General features: G+C 38.9%; 1 long non-coding RNA gene across 2 annotated transcripts; it reads right to left on the reverse strand.

Moving 5' to 3' along the window:
- Window positions 1-891: 891 nt before the first annotated feature.
- LOC137495852 (uncharacterized) lies at window positions 892-6,130 on the reverse strand. Of its 2 annotated transcripts, XR_011015840.2 has the most exons (9): window positions 3,304-6,130; window positions 3,145-3,211; window positions 3,015-3,068; window positions 2,790-2,940; window positions 2,237-2,294; window positions 1,950-2,123; window positions 1,496-1,573; window positions 1,338-1,407; window positions 892-1,193 (listed from the first exon to the last, which is right to left on the reverse strand). It is a non-coding gene; the product is annotated as an uncharacterized lncRNA (long non-coding RNA). The 2 variants fall into 2 exon arrangements; XR_012407787.1 differs by lacking the exons at window positions 892-1,193; window positions 1,338-1,407; window positions 1,496-1,573 and having other exon boundaries at window positions 1,894-2,123; window positions 2,820-2,940.
- Window positions 6,131-6,385: the final 255 nt, after the last annotated feature.

Raw genomic sequence — 6,385 nt, forward strand, 5'->3', positions numbered from 1 at the left:
ATTCCACCCGAGAGCTGTTCATAACTAGATAGAATAGACATAGAGATAGAAATAGACATAGATTGATCTCTGCAGCAGCTGCCGGAAAGCTGCGAGCTGCAGACGCAGCTGGTGTGAAAGGCAAACGGCTGCGTGCTGCTTCTGCTCTCCATACACGCTGCTCACGCACTGCTTTCGCTTGCGGTCTGAAACAGGCTTCAAAGGCAAACGCCTGCGTGCTGCTTCTGCTCGACATACGTGCTGCGCACGCTCTGCTCACGCACTGCTTTCGCTTGCGGTGTGAAACAGGCACAATGTCCTTGCCACAGCACCGAAATTAGGCACCGAAATTCATATGCTGATTTAATACCGGTACGTACCGGTTACCTAGGTACCGGTGCTATAATGGCACCGAATTTCAGTACCCAACCCTACTTAAAAGTCACGTCTCGTCTTCAGTTTCGAGCCCAAGTGAACCGCGCTCTGGCACACCTCTTCCAACCAGGCCAGGGCCGCCAAAGTGAACCGCACCTGAGCCAGATTCGGAGCACTCACACTTCTCAAACGTTATGGGCCTGGGTGCGGTTCGGATAGCATAATGTGAGTACGCCCTGAAACTAAAAAGTGTTCACATTTACTGTTTGCACTGCAAAAATAACTTATTTGCAGTTTAATAGCAGACACTTGTAACTCAAGATCTCAAAGATATATAGAGAAATATAATAGAAGTACAACTATCCCTGGTCTCCCCCATACAAATATATCATATGTACATGCAACTTATATTTCAAAATGCATCAATAATAATTTATAATACTTATACTCTTGTGAGTATCTCTCTTCGCCTGTTTAGGTTTCTTTACCTACAATGTAAATAACAGCCACAGACAAAACATCTATTTAACAATCTATGCCCACCACCACCCCCTTCCACTTGGAAGGACATCTATCCATGCAACCATACTTCTGCATTAAAAGGATATTCTTGACCATCAGTGTCCAGTCACCACTGAGGTGTGTGATTCCTATTTGCCTCCACATGCTCCACATCAGTCTGTAAAAGACAAAGACACGACTAACAGAGCTCTACAAGCTTGCTGAACTCCAGCAATGCACAAGCTGCTCTCCGGCGTTCTTCAGATAAATCTCCACCGATGCTCTTGTGAGTCTCCTTCTTCTGTCTATTGTGTGCCCATTACCTGAAAAAGAAACACCTGTGGCAGACAAGACATCTATCTAACTATTTACTGTATCTGAAGGAAATAACCGATCATCACTTAGTCTTTACAAATTAAAGTATATAATTTAAAAATGTTTTATTAAGTTAATTTGATTCAACTAAAAATGTAAGTCTGTACCTAATTTATTACGATGTACTTGTCAATACTGATGTGTGGTTCGCTGTTTCTCCACATGCTCCATGCCAACCTGTCAAAGAGAAAGATATCGGGTCTTTAATCGCAATACATTTCTTTGGAAACAAACTCCATTGTTTAGTCTGTTCAAGCAGTTCTACCTGCTTCCTGAGCTCCAGATTTTCAAGTATATCTCCACCGTTCTCCTTGTGAGTCTTCTACTTCTGCTCCACTCCAACCTACAAATGACAAAAGCTGCGTCCCAAATGGCACGCTATACACTATGAACTTATACACTATGTACTTATGCACTTACACACCCAACAGACACAATCGGTTATTTACTAACCGCAAATTTAGCTGTCGTGCATTGAGAAGTTTGCGTATTTAATAAACTACGGCAGTTTGCGTTCACTGAACAGTAAGAATGATTCATAAATCCATATGAAACAGTCCCTTAAAAGTCACGTGTTGCTTTCAGTTTCGGGCTTTGGCGCATTTTGCACTCACACTACAAGTGTACCGCGCCAAAGCCCAAGTGAACCGCACTCAGACCCACCTCTTCCAACCGGGCCAGGGCCGGCCAAGTGAACCGTGCTTGAGCCTGATACTTGCCATGAGTATAATCACTTTCACCATCAGGAAGCAGCATAATCACTCTTGTTGGAGAATTTTGCTTTCATAATCCAAAATAAAGTAATCAAACTTAAGCTCCTGATAGCTCCACTGATGCTCTTGTGAGTCTCCCTCTTCTGCCTGCTCTCTCTCCATTACCTGAAAAAGAAAAACCTGACAAAGACAAGGCCTAATTACTATCTACAACAACCAGCACTCCTTCATCTTGGAAGGACGTCCATCGATTCACACGTCCACCTAATTTAAAAAATAATTAAATTCCTGACCATCCAGTCGTTGCTGAGGTGTGTGATTCCTTCTTTTCTCCATGTGGTGCCATCTGATCTGTAAAATACAATAGAAAGATGTCAAGTCATTCATTAATCTAATACCATTCTTTGGAAGTTTTATCTACCATTGTCTCCAGTCTGGTTGTGTTCTAAAACTAACAAATAATATTTCACACCTATAAGTAAATACTCTACTAGATGACAATCTATAAACTTAGAAGAGATAAATGTGCTACAATAATTAGTAAAACTGTAAATAAAACAAATAACAATCAAAAGCTACAAATGTTGAACAGGCCGACAGTATAAATTACTAATAAATAATACAACAGCCAGACAATCTATCTGACAATAGACGTGCAGTAATATTCAATGTGTTAACGCTGACAGCATACAAATAAATTAGAACAGATCAATTTATCCGATCATATAACAAATAACAATCTGCAAATGTTAAGTTAGATAGCAAAATACAAATGAAGCATACAAACAAACAAAAATATTGTATCTATTTCTGTCTTTCTGAAGGAAATATCTGACAACCACTTACTGCCCCATTAAGACCAGGTTTTCCACTCACTGAAGCACCACAAGCACATCTCCTGTGAGTTCCAGTGTCTCTCCTAGTGAGGTGTCTCCTGGTTCCTTGTCTAGTCTTCATCCTGTTTGCTGTCTGTGGTATCCGTCTCCAGTCTCCAAGCCTGCATAATCAAATATCCAATTCAGGTTAATGGACTTATTATCTGCATCAATAAACTCACCTGCTTATACTCACCTGACGTCCTGTTATATTACTGAACTGAATGTCGTCCCTTCTGTGACACTTACTCTGTAAAAATGTAATTGTATAAGTTTAAAATGTTTTATAAAGTTCAGTTGACTCAACTTAAAGTTTAAGGCTGTACCTAATTTATTACGATGCACTTGTCATTACAGTGTGTTTCCCTGTTCCTTCACATGCTCCATGCCAACCTGTCAAAGAGAAAGATATCAGGTCTTTAACTAATTTTAATACATTTCTTTTGAAACTAACTCCATTGTTTAGTCTGTTCAAGCAGCACTACCTGCTTCATGAGCTCCAGGTCTTCAAGTATATCTCCACCGTTCTCCTTCTTCTGCTCCACTCCAATCTGCAAATAAACAAAGACAGCCCCAACAAAACCCCAACTGCTGTTCTCCAGCATTTTTTAGAGAAATCTCCACCGATGCTCTTGTGAGTCTCCCTCTTTTGCCTGCTCTCCAATACCTGAAAAAAGGAAAAACCTGACACAGACAAGGCCTAACCACCCATCTATACCAGTGGTTCTCAAAGTGTTGTACGCGGGTTTCCTTCTAGTGGTATGCAGAGAAATCACTGAATAATAATTAAAAATATATGAACGCCCTTTTACCCTTTGATGCAAACGATAACAGATGTGATCAGCATTGGCTGTTCCCTGTTCTGTACGATCACACTGTTATGATTAGTATGTTTAGTGCATCATGTCATCAGATGCTAAGAATCTAAAAAAAACTGTGGATGGCTTAAGCAGATACATGTCAGAGAGGTGCTTTTACAGACCAGTCCTGTTGGCATTTCAGTTACTGCAGTGCAAACTCAGGAGAATTATTGGTAAAATAATAGAGTGGAGGAACTATGACATCAATTTGTATGCAAAAACCCGGAAGCGAGTTAGCCTTTTAGCAGTTCCGGTTCCCTCGTCCCAAAGTCAATGGGTTTTTTCAATGGGGTACAGTAAAATCGCTTAAATAAGGTTCGTGGCCATCACAAACTCAAAATACTTTTACGTTTTGTTCTACGACATAAAACACATCAGTTACAGCACACTCTTGAATTTTTAAATCGGTTATGCTTCTTTAAAAAGACGGTTGCTATCAAGTTGCTAATTGGGACTACAGGCGGTGTCGGAGACATTATATGTCATCGAGTTGATCTGGTCTGGAGCGCAGCTCGCTCGTGATGGGCATTTGGATTTGTCTGTTATTTAGGTATTTTCATGAATAGTATTTTATAGTTTGTAGTATTATTCTAATTGGGAATTCAGATTGTGTGCAGATAATTCCTTCACTTGTAAAGGCTGTCGAGACAGATTAATTTGTTGATCATTTATTTTAATAAACAATATTATGAAGATATTGCTTACTAGTGTAGCCTGTCTCTTTCCTGCTCTCAGTAATGCAAATGTATCAATAAATGTGTAAAAATACATGCATGTTAACTGTCATTTTAATGTGATCAAGTGATTTTTCGTCAGGTTTTTCTTCTTCATCTGAACACATTTCACTCTGTCATAACAGCAATATTTACACTCCTCCATAAAATGTACAGCATGTGACTGTATGGGCTGCTTTTTAGTGCATTTCGTGACAAAAAAAGGAATATTGAATGTTGCTCTGTGTCCATGATGATGGAACTTGCAGGCATTTGATAGACTTGTTCCTCACGTCGCATTTCTGTCGTCTGTTAAGGTAAGCAGGCTGTGTGCACGCGAGCGATACACTTATTTAAATATGTCTTATGATAATACTATGTAGACAGATTTATGCAAACAGTTTTAAAACTTTTAGAACAACCGTAAAGCAACACAGATGTATTTCCCACTTAAAAACGATCCAAAAGGCTCATAGGTTTTTATTTGTTTATAATATATACCGTGGATTATAATATAATAAACAGAGAGATTAACTCTTTGTCATGGACATTATTTCTAAAAAATAAGCTTGAAAAGTTGCCTGTAGCAGGGTGGTGCTGACGTCACAGGCGAGCGCCCCGAGGGCAGTGTAGTCCATTTATAGCCTAATGTTAGCTTTTCAATTCTTGCGTTTGTATTTAAGATCCAAAAGTGCTCAAAGTTGTATTTTCGTGTGAGGATTATCCGGCTGGACAAAACATGTAAGTGTAATGAACAGTGTTTGAACACAGAGCTTTTTAAATCCCATAGAGATTTTCACGAGGGAACCAGTTTTATGCAAGCAGCCGATTAGCCTACAAAGTGACGTCATAGTTCCTCCACTCTATTATCACTAATGTTTTAACATGTGTTTGTAGTAAAAAAATGCATTTATGATTTATAGCCTAAAATCATTTGTTATGTAAATAGTCTAGCGGTGTGGCTTTCGATTTAGTTTGTTGCCTCAGATTTAAATTAATCTGGATGTGATTCAAATGGTGCAGGCCGCAGAACAGACTCAAGCTAATTTGCCATGTTTGAAGCTTGGAGAAACAGAAAAACTGAAAGTCTTTGTGTACACAGACGGAGCACCCGCGAACCTTACCCGAGTCGGCCTGAAAACGGTGGTCAATTGCACAGTTTACACAAACTCTATGGGCTCTATTTTGACGGTCCATGCGCAGAGCGCAAAACGCAGGGCGCAAACGCTTTCAGGGCAAATGCTTTCAATTCCGCTTTGCGCCGTGGCGCATGGTCTAAAAGGGTTGAGTTTATTTTCTTATTGAGTTATAGGTAAGTTTTGAGAATAAACCAATCAGAGTCTCATCTCCCATTCCCTTTAACAGCCAGCTGCGTCACGCCATAGACTCATTTGCTATTTACATGACGTAAAGTAAGTGTAAGTGGAAAAACTGAGCATTTCACAAGCAAACAGTTAACCGTTAACAGTTTTTTTAAACAGAAAACAGTTAAACAGAGCATCTACCGTGCAGAATGAGAGATAAATGATCTACTTTCACTTTCACTCTCGTGGATAGGGAAACCTTTTGGCACAGACATCAATTAGTCTATAAATAATTAATTTTGTTTGTTAAGCGCACATATTCGTTTCAAAACTATTTCTAAATTCAGTTCTAATTTCCAGCAAACGAATAAATGAACAATAATAACGAAGTGTGGTCAAAAACCTGAGTTATATCCTAATACACATGCTGTGCCCCATATGGTCTAAAACCTGCAGGTGGGCAAATCTAAGCTTGTTTTTAATAAAACAAATATAAATATGGAGATAATAAATAATACTGATAATAATAATATAACATTATACAAAAGCAAATTGTTATGAATGAACTGAAAAAGCCTCCCGAGATGAAGAAGACATAAAAGCAGTGGTTTTTCATACTTATTTAGGCTAGAAAATAATATGATTTGTAATATTTTAATCCTTTAAATTTATTTCCTATATCTATTGTTA

The sequence above is a fragment of the Danio rerio genome, chromosome 6, assembly GCF_049306965.1.
Source record: "Danio rerio strain Tuebingen ecotype United States chromosome 6, GRCz12tu, whole genome shotgun sequence".
Classification (NCBI taxonomy): Eukaryota; Metazoa; Chordata; class Actinopteri; order Cypriniformes; family Danionidae; genus Danio; species Danio rerio.